At 47.1% G+C, this 13,780-nt stretch overlaps 1 protein-coding gene across 3 annotated transcripts in view; it reads left to right on the top strand.

The window, feature by feature from the left end:
• Positions 1-13,780, top strand: part of Tiam1 (T cell lymphoma invasion and metastasis 1) — a 345,165-nt gene that overhangs the window by 169,227 nt on the left and 162,158 nt on the right. For all 3 annotated transcript variants that reach the window (XM_029544321.1, XM_029544322.1, XM_021210115.1), the window contains one exon: positions 2,610-2,780. The gene's annotated coding sequence lies outside the window, so the exon portion shown is untranslated. The remainder of the gene's footprint in view (positions 1-2,609; positions 2,781-13,780) is intronic.

Here is a 13,780-nt window from a genome sequence, read left to right as displayed (position 1 = left end):
TGTGTGTGTGTGTGTGTGTGTGTGTGCGTGCGTGTGTGTGTGTGTGTGTGTGTGTGTGTGTGTGTTTACTGGTGCTAAATCCATGATATCCTGGCAAGTGCCATATCACTAAGCCACACTCTCCCACCTGTGTGCATTTTCTTGATCAGCCTTATTAACATGTCAGTTTATTGCTGTTGGAAGAACCAACGTGGGTTTGTACTTGACATACTAAGCTCACCTCCTTCCTAAATTAAAAATATTGAAATGTACATCTAAAAAATTCTGCCTATGGGATGCTGTCTAAAAGGTTTTACAACATCCTTTGTAAACAAGCAACTGAGTCCCTCAGCTGTAAGGAGGACATTATGTACTTGTCATTGTGTTTTTGACGTTGATCGTGTTTTTCTGCTCGTTAAAGCATACCTTCTGTTTGTGAGCATCATACATATTGGGCCAAGTTGTTCCAAGGTGGGTTTTGTGTATTCACTGGGGCACACCCTGTGAAATTGTTTTAGAAGCATCCAGCCACAGTGTGCACGAGGCTGCGAGGTGATTTACTGTGGAGTGTGGGAGCGTTCAGCCCTCTCCGCAATACACGTTTACCTTGTGCAAGAGTAGACAAATTTGTGGTAATGACTGGGGAGGAACATTTCATTTCTGTTCATATTTAATGCATGAGCCTGAGTGTTCTAAAGTTTAGAGCAACCTTTCTGACTCTGCCAGTTAGCTGTGAGGTCGCAGGGTAATGCCTACCCTCTGAATGTCCCTGTCTCCGGTGACGATGTAAACACACAAACTACTTGTGGCTATGGGATTTTACTCTCCAGGTATCTTGTAGGACACCTCTCCTGTGATTTGGCACACAGTAGGCTCTTTGTGAATGGCAGCTCATTGAGTGTCTTCTGTTTCTAGTCCTCTCTGGTCATACTTGCAGTCTCAGCCCGTCTCTCTGTCTGCCTATCAGAATAACTAACGGAAAAGGAGGATAGACTTGGGAATGGAATAAAGTGTTCTCCGTATCTGCTTCCTCCTCACCAGGAGTGGGTAGCTCACCAGGGATACCTTTTACATTTCCTGTGTTTTAAACTTAGTTTCCTACTTTAGGTGATGGCAAAGTGACTGCCTCCTTCTTCTGTCCAGTGTTTACCATTCCTCCCTGGATTACTACTATTTTCAGTTCATCTCATTTTCCTCTCTACCTTCCTCTCATATCCTTCTCAACAGAAGTGGCACGTTGAGCCACGACCAGGAGAGCATGCTTACATCACAGCTAAGCTGGGAGAGAGAGAGTTCAGGGCAGAGGCCACAGCCTGGATTTTAGAAAGGAATGTTGGGTTTTGAGGTCCTCTTGCCCTTCTTAGGGATTGTCAACTAGGTCCTGGGGAGGGTATGGTGTGATTTGTGCATCGTATTTATGCATCTGGACTTACAAGGGGCAGACCCGGGGACCGGAGGTGGGGTGGGCCCTCCGGGCAGTGGTGGTTAGCTGGAGTAGCATTCATTTCATTATTGTACAGGGGTAGTCATTCTCCTTTGAGCCCAAGGATAGATTGTAACTGATGAGCTTCCGGTGCGGAATTCTCTTCAAGGACGACTTCTGCTCTTGGTCCAGTCTGTCTGCTCTGCTAGGTTGTCCATGCTGGTGTTGTTTCATTCCAGTGGTTGCAAGAGGGAGGGAGGGATGGAAGGTGGGGTTCTCACACGTGCCTTGCCCCTCATTGAGTGCACGTGAGCTAGTGTTATCATAGTGATTAACTGGTGAGAGTTTGGGGGGGGGCAGATATCACCGCCTTTGGGAAGTTTGGTTTGCCTGACGTTTTAGCGAAGATTCGAGACTTTCTCCTGATCATAGAGTTCCATTTAGCATCGTGGTATTTCCACAGGCAGTGAAATGGGATGGGCAGATGCTTCGGTGCTGCCCTCTGCAAAGCCTAGGAGAATAAGGGCCTGGAAATGTCCGCTGGATGCTTTAAACACCAGTTGCTTTCCCAAGCATTCATGTAGTACTCAAAACAGAAGTACTGTCTGTGACGTGTGAGGTGCTTTTTCTGTGTCCTCTTGCCTGACAAAACTTTTCCTGGGAAGACTAGGCACACACAACTCCTGGGGAGACTAGGCACACACAACTCCTGACTCTGGAGAGGGACCTCATGACCACCAAAGTCCAGCTTGGTGAGCCAGTGAGTTTTACTGGGGCTACTTACAGGAATATGGGTGAGAGGTTACTTACAGATGCAGAAACGACTCCTGTAAAGACAGCTGTATCACCTAAGCCCACCCCAGCATGGTGACAGCTAACAAAGCTGGGAACCTGGAGCACACTGCACAGCCTGCAGGCAGCTCAACAGGTTGGATAGTGTCCTTTCCAGGCAGCTCAGCTGGTTTCTGCTTCTCCCAGACAGCTGGTCTGCTCTCAGAGTCTTTTAGGCAGCTTGGATTGTCTAGGAATCTGGTCAGTTTCAGGGACTTCCTGAAGCTGTTTTGAGTCTTTTATCTTTATGCTTAAGGAATGTCTATGCAGATCAAAATGTTTCAATCTTGGAGCAAACTGTTAAACAACACTCATATACATGTTTTTGAAATACATGCAAAATGAGCCTAAACCTAGTCTCTATCCGCTCTGACAGGTAGAACCATTGTGGACTGAAACCCACCTTTCCGGATCTGAAAGGAAGACTGAGGAAGAGGAAGGGAGCGTTAGTCCCGGAGACAATTCTAGTCCCTCGCTCAGGACTTGAGCAGTGCCTTCAGATGGCACCTTTGGAGATCTTGACCAAGGCTCTTCTGTTTGGCCTCGGGTAAGTATGGTGTTTGCAGAATAAGCATTTGACCTCTACGGCCTTCTCATCTTTACTGTCTTGGAGTGCTGCACAGACACAACGAAAAGTTTGGGGTTGGCGGCTGGCTCTGGGGTTGGAGGTTACTGGTCTCCTTTCCAGAATCAGAGGCTTTGAGACAGCTGAGAGTTTCAGATTCTCTTGGCGCAGTCTACTTTTGGTGACTTTAGAGGTTGACTGCCTACTCTGGGCTGCCCGCCTCCCTTCTGCCTGCGTGTCTGGTGTCAGGAAAGGGGAAGAAGGAACCGATTTGACAGCACCGGGAGAACCTGGTATTCTAATGTGCGTGCTTGTAGCCTGTAGGATCATACTAGATGAGAGAGGCTCCCCCTTCTACCTGCAGAACGTGCTTGGGGAAAGCATGCCATTTCGTGGGAGTGTCATTGCTGTGGTCAGACTGGACAGTTTCATTGTGTGACCAGTCTGGGGCTTTACCAGAAAGGATCTGGGACTAAAACATGCCTGAGTCACTTAGAGGAGGAAGGCTTCAAAAAGATAACTTTGTTCCTTGGAAGGGTCAAACACACTTCATTTCCCCCCCTGTGACTGGGGTCAGTGGTGTCACTCTCATTCCCATTTGCCTTTATTGGGAGAGAATGATTGTCACCAAGAGGAATTTTTTTTTTTTTTTTTTTTTTTTTGAGCGGATGGAGCAGTGGCTTAGCCCATAAGAGCATCTGCTGTTCTTCCAGAGGACGTGGGTTCAATTCCCAGCACCCATGTGGTGGCTCACAGCTGTCCATAATGCTAGTTCCATGTCCTCTTCTGGCCTCTACAGACATCTGGCACACACCCAGTGCAGTTACATACATCCAGGAAAACACTCATACACATAAAACAAATAACTTTTTTTTTTTTTAAGGAACTTTTGAGCAATTCGAGCTTCTATATTGTTCTTCCCAGGTTTGCCTACTGCTCACGAACATACCCAAGCCCGGGTGGTGGCACATCGTGTATTCATTTTTTGTTTTCTTTTCTTTTAATGTTAACTTAAGCAGGTTTTGGTAGGATGCTGGTGGGTACCGACTTTGAACATAATAGGAACCAGAATGGCGACTGCTTCCAGAGGCCTGACAGACCCCTGCAGCTTCTAAGATTTCCCACCGGCATTCCTGGTCCTGCTGTGGGCCCTGCTACAACCCGTTCTTCCAGTCTTGCCTGTTGCTCCTCCCTGCCAGAATCCAGAGCCAGCCTTGGCCACTCCCCTCTGACATGCCCAGCAGCTGCTGGAGAAAGCTCCTTGGGTGTTTTTATCACACTGTGTGACCCTAATTGGGTTATGTGCTCTGCCCAAGAAGAGGTAGAGATGGTGTCAGCAACAATTGCCCCTGTGTAGTCATGCACTCTGCCTATCTCCTGTCCCTTACCCTTGGGACTCAGTCTCTTTCTGTGGGGAATCCCCAAGCCTTCATTTCATCCTTCGTGAGAGCTTTCCTACAGCCAGCACCCAGGTTTCTCCTATCCCTTCCCCAAGGACTTCCTGTGGCCCCTGTTCCTCCATGGCCTTCCGGATCATGAGTTTGTCTTGACTCAGGCGTAAGTCAGTTACTTAGAGCAATAAAGTTGGGATATGGCAGAGCTCGCTGCAGACCCTGGGCCCCTTGCTCTACAGTCTGTTTTCCCGCCCTGGGGGCTCCTCTACTGTGGGGCTGATGGTCATTCTTTCCCTTAAACTCTCCTTTGCAGGAATCGCAGTGGGTTCATGGTTTGCTTGAGTGCCCCAGGAGAGGCTGCTCTCCCATCAGTCTTCCCAGGCTGTGTCAGGGCACAGTGTCCTTGCTTACCCTGGAGCAATCTTCCCCTAGCTCTCTGCTTAGCCATTGTCACCTCTCTCCAAGGTCATCTACTTCCTGCTGCTTCCCTTCTCCCAGTTCCTAGCATTGCCTGCCCACCCTTTCCCTTGAATACCTTCCACCCTGAAACTGTGCTGCAAATATTCTTTTTTTAGTGTAGCCTAGAGTTTATTTAGGCATGGGCAGGGGAGTTGAGAGGGTAGTAGAGGCAGAGAAAGGCAGAGAAGTAGAGGAGTAGAGGCCCACCATGAACACATGGAGAGGGGCGAGGGGGAGGGATCTGGAGAGGGCAGGAGCCGTAAGGAAGAGCAAGAAAGGAGCCACAGGTTGGTTGGTTGTTTCTTTAAAGAATTACTTTATAAGCCCGGCAGTGGTGGCACACACCTTTAATCCCAGCACTTGGGAGGCAGAGGCAGGCGGATTTCTGAGTTCAAGGCCAGCTAAGGCTACACAGAGAAACCCTGTCTTGAAAAACCAAAAAAAAAAAAAAAAAAATTATTTATTTTATGTATATGAGTATACTGTCGCTGTCTTCAGACACACCAGAAGAGGGCATCAGATCCTTACAGATGGTTGTGAGCCACTGTGTGGTTGCTGGGAATTGAACTTGGGACCTCTGGAAGTGCAGTCAGTGCTCTTAACCACTGAGCCAATTTTCCAGCTCAGCTCCAGTGTTGCAAACCTTTAGGGCTCTTTCCCACCTAGGAAGTCTTTGGAGGTCACCTAAAACCCGTTCAGGGACATTCAGAGCAATATAGTTTGTTTTTGAGAGTTCTTCAAGTGAGGGAAACACTGGGGTAAAGGAGCTTGATTAAAGGAAGCCAGGGGCAGACCTGAGGGAGCCTGTGCTTGTCTGAGCCCGTGTGTGTTCACACTGCAGCTGCTCCAGCTGAAAGAAGCGATGGATGGATGCATCATCCCTTGGCTGCCAGTGCAGAGCCCAGCCACCCACCCCCAGGGAGCCAAGGCAGGTTCATGTGATTAATAATGTCCATTTGCTCCCCGTGCTCAGGCCTGTGGCTAAGCTTGTTCTGTGGAAATGGGAAGACAGTCTTGCCAAGCCTCTTGCTCCATCCTCCTGTTTGAAAGATATCAGTTGGAATTCAGTGTGTTGAGTTTTATCTGGTGGCCAGCCATAGTCCACAACAATCTCGACCACATACCAGACATGCTCTACCTCTTGGGTGTGTCCTTCATTGTAAGGTAATAGAAAGATGGCCAGCCAGCATGCAAGTCAGAAAAGCAAAGGAAAGAGATTGCATGCTGGGAACTACGTAATCCCAGCAAAACATACTGATCTCTGGCTGTTTGAAGCCAGCCTGGTGTACACAACAGGTTCCAGGCCAGCGAGGCTACTTAGTGAGACCCTGTCTTTAAAGAAACAAATAGACTACATACATCAGGCACCTACTGTGTACCTGGCATTCTGCTAAGTGCAGGGCAGGGAGATGAGTTCCAGGATCTCTTTGCATCTCAAAACACGCAGATGTTTCAAGTCCCCATGGCACTGTCTGCTTGCTCATCTAGATTTGTTTTTGAAACTTCTAATAAAAAAAAAATGAAACTTCTAATAAATGCTATGAATCTATTACACAGTATTATTTAGAGAACAATGACAAACATTTTATCTGTACTTGTGTTGTATAGAGGTATGTTTTTCTTCCTCAAGTGTGTTTTTTTTTAGTTTGTTTTGTTTTTCGAGACACGGTTTTTCTGTATAGCCTTGGCTGTCCTGGAACTCACTTTGTAGACCAGGCTGGCCTCGAACTCAGAAATCCGCCTGCCTCTGCCTCCCGAGTTCTGGGATTAAAGGTGTGTGCCACCACGCCCGGCTTCCTCAAGTGTTTTTAGTCTGCAGCTGGTTGGATGTATGGATGCAGAGAGGTAGACACAGGGTCAGGCCCTGTGAGTAGACTTCCTTCCTGTGCCATGTGAGAGTCTCTTCTTTGAATCCAGAGACAGAACCCACATAGCTGAACTGAACTCATCCGTTCACTTCCGTCCCCATGCACACAGACCTTCTGTTCTAAAGAGAAGTAGGGCCTTTGATGATGATGTTACATTGACTAGAGAGGAGCAGGGCCTTTGGTGATGATGTCACACGGACTCTGGAACTTTGTGTTTGGTTCTGTCCTGACAAGGTCTTTAGTGTTTTGTGAATTGGTTAAAATAAGTGTTACTTGAAACACCATGACTGGGAATGTCTCGGGGAGCAGGTAGATGATATTTGGAAAACTGCAGAATTAGGAATCTTGCTTTAGTTTTAGATATTTGTCCATAGGGCTCTTTGAATTCCCCCAGAAAAGTGACATCACACTCTAGTCTTTTTAAGGAGTAGGAGGCCACCTGGATAGAAGGCCCTGGGTGGCGTCCGTCTGGGTTTACATGGTTAAGGGTGTCGGAGGTTTGGGACGGATGCTTGGGACACTTCCTCTGGCTCGACTCTCTCCTGCCCAGATTGCGTAAACATTGGCGTGGCAGGGACAGATGGCCATTCCGGAGCTCCTTTTGATGTCACATTTGGTTGCCTAGGTGGGGGTAGAGTGGTTGCAGCCAGTCTCTGTGGGACGAGGAGAGGCTGCCTGGGAAATACCCACTTGACAGTGGGTAAACAGAAGGAAAACTCCACAATAGCTGGGTGCTCTGGTCCATGTTCAGTCCAGACAGCAGTGGAGTGGGATTTCCATAAGTGTTTAGCTTGGGAAGGAGCCAGAGAGCACAGAGTGCAGGCCTTAGTTGATGCGCTGTAGAGTTTGATTTTCTCACTGAATGAATGAACCAGAGTCGGGGTAGGTGAGGGGCCGCTTGTCATTACTTTCATGATTTGGAAGGAAAAACAAATCTCTCCCAGAAACCTGGGTTAGGCTCAGGGGAGGGCACCTGAAATCCCAGGTAATCAGTGGAAAGCAGAGCCCTGGTTATAAGTGTGACTTCCAGGTGATTAAACCGTATTAATCTGTGTAATGAGGGCCAAAAGCTTTGATGGAAAAAGGAAGTGCTGTAATGGAGAAGAGAAACCAGACAGGGAGGGCGTGTAGTGTCAGAATGCTGAGAGAAGCAGTTGACGTGGACTGAACATGGCCTTACATGGCTAAGGTTTTGAGGGCACAGTAGAGGATGCTGCCTGCCACTGGCTGCCGCTTGCAAACCAACTGCCACCTCTGGCCATGGTGGGAGAAGCAAGTCACCGACAGTGCCTGTGGTTCTAGCTTTGGGCTAAGAACTATTACTTTTCTAATGTGTTTACAGAAGTCAGTGGGTCAAACCATGTCCATGTCTTCAGCATGTTTGCTGTTCTTCATAGTACATTTTTTGAATGGGTTGAAATTTTGGGCGAGTCCATTTATTTTTTTTAATAGATATTTTCTTTATTTACATTTTAAATGTTATCCCCTTTCCTAGTTTCCCCTCTGAAAATCCCCTATCCTCTCCCCCCTCCCCCTGCTCCCCAACCCACCCACTCCCATTCCTGGCCCTGACATTTCCCTACACTGAGGCATAGAACCGTCACAGGACCAAGGGCCTCTCCTCCCATTGATGATCGACTAGGCCATCCTCTGCTACATATGCAGCTGGAGCCATGAGTCTCACCATGTGTTTTCTGTGATGCCTGAAGACAGTGTGCGGGGGAGGGTAGGGGGTAACTAAGGATGTTGTTATGTTTAGGGTCTATCTGTAAGATAATTGCCTGAGGATTGGGATGGTTTAACCTAGACTGTTCAGTTTTTACAAGGATGTAGATAGACCACATTGGAATTGTGAATTTGGGGCTTCCATGGGACGGGGGTGCACATGGATTATGTGCATAGCACTGATGGATGACAGACCATCAGCCTCCCAGACATCAGGGAAGCACACCAGTGCTCCACAGTGCTCAGCAGTGCTGAATCCTGATGTTTAGTAGGTCAGGTATAAGAGGTGCGTTTTTTATTAAGGCGATGGGTTTAATTGGGAAGTTAGTCCATTATAAATTGGGGAGTGAGACTGGCTTAACTTGATTCATTGATTATTGCCAGTGGCCCCCATTTCCCTACAAATGATAAGGACTTTATTCTTATTTATGAATGAAAAGAAGCCTGCTTGTGTTTATACCTCATCTTAAAAATCCATTCTTCCATTTTTGTCATGCAGGTCCAGCCAATGGGCCTTCTGTTTCTGTCTCTGGCATGACCTTCAGGGACATGGGCTTGGGGGTCTTGCTGCACAGCTCTCTGGTAGTGCTGTGAGCATTTCCTCCTGGCATTCCCGGGTTTCTGTTGGTTCCGCCAGAAGTCAGGGCAGAGCGATTTCTTTCTTTTGTATTACCCGTGTTAGACAATTCCATGTGGATATGTGATCTATTCTGTTCTCCCCCCTTTCCCTTGCTACCTCTGCCAGCCTCTCCTGTCAAGGTCCCCCTCCCATACCCTGTTCACGTCTTTTTGTTTTATGAAGGGCTTAGTTACTTACATTTAGGTAAAACGATGGCTCTTCTTTGCCGACTGGGGTTTCCTTAGTGACATGTGGAAAGGAGTAATCCATGTCAGGCAAAGCCAAGAAACTCCCCTATTTCCTCCTGCGCACTCGCTGCCTCTGATTTTGACCAGCTAGTTGGTACGATGAAAGTCTCACTCTCTATAGAGTTTTCTCCTAACGTGGGAGATGAGTTGAGCTTATGAGGTGGGGTTGATGGTAGAGGCAGGAGAATTGCTCTTTGAGAACAGCATAAGTTACATAGTGAGCTGAAAGCCCATTTGACCTTACAAGAAAGCCAACAGAAAAAGCCATTCATTACCTAAGGCTTGCATGTCTATATGTATCTAATGTCCGTACATAATTCTACATATATATGGACATTAATGTGTCACGACCCAGCCTTGGCTTGACCTTATTATTATTATTATTATTTTAAGATTTATTTATTTATTATATGTAAGTACACTGTAGCTGTCTGCAGACACTCCAGAAGAGGGTGTCAGATCTCATTGTGAGCCACCATGTGGTTGCTGGGATTTGAACTCAGGGCCTCTGGAGAGTACTTGGTGCTCTTAACTGCTGAGCCATCTCTTCTGCCCCTATCTTATGTTTTTTATTTATCCATCATACCCAGGCTCTGTGACTGTACTTTATGTGTGTGTGTGTGTGTGTGATGTTTAAAACGTTGAGTTCTTTTCCTTCCCTTCCTTTCTGCTCTAGGTTTCATGTAGGTTGAAAATGCAAACTACAGAAAACACAGGATCTGGAAGTAATTTTCATCAGGAATAGAAATTATCCAAATGGGGAAAGACACTATTTTGTTGCTTGCCAGCTGAGGGAAACATAAGAGTGGGTAACTCGCTTTCCTTCAGTAATTGGGTACATTATACAAGGCTAACAATTTCACTGGGACTTGGCAGTTAAAAGAAAGCAAGTGGCAGGCCCAGGTGTTCACTGGTCCCCTCCTCGAGAGTGTGTGGAGGTGGAGGTGGCATTCAGATCACCCGCTTCCTCTTTCTGTCACTTGAATGACAGTGATTGCTGCAGATGGGGCTCATTCCACCACCACAGTCTGCCACCTAGACAGGGATGTGTGGGTCAGCCCAGGGCTGTGGACTCTGGGAAACAGACTGTTAACTCTCCTGTCTGGTGCCAGCCTTCCCTAGGGCACAGGACAGTTAGGAACAAGGCCTTCTAACACCTCACATTGGGACTATCAGTCTGTTTCCCATGCCACCATCTTCCTTCATGTGGCTCCTGATCCTGGCTGTGACTAATGGTCACAAAACAATTCAGTCTGAGGCCTTCTGTCTGTTGTAGGTGAAGAAGTTCACTTTTCCCGCAACTTTGGCCCATGTGTCCAGAGTAGCCTGTGTCTCAGAGTATCTACCTACCTACCATCTATTGTCTATGTATCTATCCGATCCCCCTCCCCCAGACAGGGTTTCTCTGTATAGCCCTGGCTGTCTTGGAACTCACTCTGTAGACCAGGCTGGCCTCGAACTCAGAAATCCACCTGCCTCTGCCTCCCAAGTGCTGGGATTAAAGGCGTGCTCCACTACCACCCGGCTCTATCTATCTATCTATCTATCTATCTATCTATCTATCTATCTATCTATCTATCTATCTATCTATCTATCTTCCTACCTATTATCTATCTATCTACCAATCATCCATCCATTGATCTGTTATTTTTGGTGTTGCACGGATGACCCCATGACCTATGGGTGCTGGGTAAATGCTTTTGTGCTGACTGCAGCCTGGGCCTGATTCTTGTGGCTTTTGTTTAATCATGTTTGCAGTGAGCTGTTGAGATGTAGTTGGTTACTTTCCTAACTGTTTTCTGGACCCAGTTCCAGAGGCCTCCAGGTGTCTCTGCCTGAAAATTTGTTCTAATCTCTGTTGGCCACCTGGTGGTGTGTTTGAAGGGACACCGTCACTCGCCTTTCAACGCTGCCTCTGTTCATTCCTGTGTTCAGGTCACGTGCAGAGAAATGAATGCTTGAGTTCTGCAGATGCATTTAATTTAATAGGTACAAAGGAAAGATCTGGATCTCACGTCACATTTAGGGTTTATAAATCGATTTGAAGTGCTTGGGTAAAAGCATCGTGTATTCATCTGTGTATAAAACTAAAACCAGACTCATTGCCAAGTTTCATTTGTCAAGTGTTCTTAGAAAGAGGCAGCTCTCTAGAGAGTGTGAAGCTCATTTTGAAGCACAGTGAGATCGTCCTTTGCATTTCTCTCTTTGTGCATGTTTCCTGTACCAAACACCCCGCACATGCGGTTCATGGCAGCTTTATTCAGAATTGCCCAAACTTGGAGGAGACCAAGATGTCTTTCAGTAGGTGGACGCCTACTCCATATGATAGAGTATTATACAGTGCTAAAAAGAAATGAGCAAGCCATGAAAAGACATAGAAGAACCTTAGCTTTGGTTGTTAGGGACTGGGGAGCTGGGAGGGATGGATAGATGGGGGAGTGAGGGTTGATTGGGTAGTCAGGTAAATTCGTGAAATGTGTTCTGTTCGATCCCTGAAAATGTACAGCTTCCAGAGTAATGTCAGTGAAGGATTTGTGGTAATAATGGTGTGGCATGTGGGTTCATCTGTTTTAACAGATGTCTTTCCTTAGTGGGTTATGTGGACGGAAGGGGAGAGTCAGTTCTTAGAAAACAGAAAGTCTATGAAAAAAAATCTGTCCTTTTGCTACAAACCTAAAACAATCTATATAATAAAAATTTAAGGGCTGGCAAGATGACTCAGTGGGTAAGAGCACTGACTGCTCTTCTGGAGGTCCTGAGATCAAATCGCAGCAACCACATGGTGGCTCACAACCACTTGTAATGGGATCTGATGTACTCTTCTAGTGTGTGTTTGAAGATAGCTGCAGTGTACTCATATCAATCAATCAATCAATCAATCAATCTTTGGAAAGGAAAAAAAAAAAGATTGTTTTGTACCTGCAGAGTCAGGGTGTGACAAGAAACAGCCTTTGTCCTGGTGCCTTCATAGTTATGAGGCATTGGTCTCCAGGTTCTGTTTACCCCTGCCTGGTTATGTACTGTAGTAGCATTGTTGATACTAAGGGGCTTTTCTTCTTCTTCTTCTTTTTTTTTTTTTTTTTTTTTTTTTCAAGACAGGGTTTCTCTGTATAGCCCTGGCTGTCCTGGAATTCACTTTGTAGACCAGGCTGGCGTCGAACTCAGAAATCCGCCTGCCTCTGCCTCCCGAGTGCTGGGATCAAAGGCGTGCGCCACCACACCCGGCTTCTTCTTCTTTTTCTGATTGTTTTGGTATCTTCTGTGTTAGCCAGACCTTCTAAGTTTGGGGGCGGTTAGAGTTGGTAGGGCTCTGATAGTGACTGAAAGTCCTGGGAACCTGTTCAGAGCTTGCCCTGGTCTTTACGCCTTTTCAGGAGGAGTTTCCAGGGTCTGTGTGCACAGGGCTCATGAGCACGGAACTGGGCGAGTGTGACGATCTTCCCTCACCACTCACTGGAAGGGCTTGTCCTTTACCGTCTGAAGTCGACCTCCTGGTGCTCTGCGTTCACCACAGGCTTCATCGCGCCATGCTCCAGGGCCAGCCAGTGGAGGTTCAGTGGGGAAGAAGACCTAGAGAAACCTCTCCGCCCTCTTGTGCCTGTGGTGAAGGAAGAGCGCACACGTGCCATATGGAAGGTGACTGTGACCATGGAGATCAGAGAAGCAAGGGTTTAAAATAGAAGGGTGACACAGAGAGGACTCTTTTGTGGTGACACTACCAAGATGACCAGGGGCAGGGGATTGAGCTCTTCTGGTAATAGGAGGGCAGAGCGCCAGGCCTGCTATTTGGAGGGATTTTCATGGAGATCCCTGAGGCTTGGGCTCAAGGAAGAAAGTTGGGGTGTGGTGTAATAGAGGCCTCTGATCTAAGGGAGTCCAACCTGATTCAAGTGTTAATAGGCTCCTGAGTTGAGGGTAGCCCGAGCAACTTGCTCGTCTGGACCACTGCTCCCAGCCATCCATGCCTCTGAGCACTGATTACATTTTGTTATTGCGCACAGACCCAGATCCTCCGGTGCCATTGGGTCTGTGTTAATAAAGTTTAAGCTTCTCTAGGCATAAATCCCTGTCTTTATAGTTGGTAAGAAAAGGGGCTTTCATCACTCAAGGGGAGTTGAGAAATTCTGTAAGGAGTTCAAGGATGGATGAAAAATGCTTGAAGATACTCCACAGTTCTCTGGAGCCCAGTGTCCCTTTACTTTCCGATTGGTGAACCGTCCCCTCCACCCTCGTCCGCTTTTGCCCCTTCCAGCTCCAGGCGTGCAGTTGACCCTTCTCCAGTGCACACGTCTCTTTCTGATTCTGGCAGCCGACTGGAAAGGTAACCTTCTCTCAGGAGCCTCATCTGAAATCACAGCCTGAACACATGTGGTAGATGTCGGATGCCCTCAGAAATACAAACCTGGAGTTTTTTGGCATCTGACTCGGCTCGTCTGTTTTAAGTGGTGTGTAGTAAACTTGTCCACAGATGTTAGTGGACCGGTCTGCTTTGAACAAAATAATAATAACGTTCACATCTGGCCCCCCTTTCATCTAGTGATCTTAAAACCCCAATTGCGTCTTAATTACCGGAAGGTAAAAAAGGCTAGAGGAAAATCATTGTAATAACTGTAGCAGAAACCATGGGGGGACGGCCTCTGGGGCCAGCAGAGTGACAATGACAAGCATT

The sequence above is a fragment of the Mus pahari genome, chromosome 12 (assembly GCF_900095145.1).
Source record: "Mus pahari chromosome 12, PAHARI_EIJ_v1.1, whole genome shotgun sequence".
Classification (NCBI taxonomy): domain Eukaryota; kingdom Metazoa; phylum Chordata; class Mammalia; order Rodentia; family Muridae; genus Mus; species Mus pahari.
Note: the sequence above shows the minus strand (reverse complement) of the source record. Positions and strands in the feature narration are given on the sequence as shown.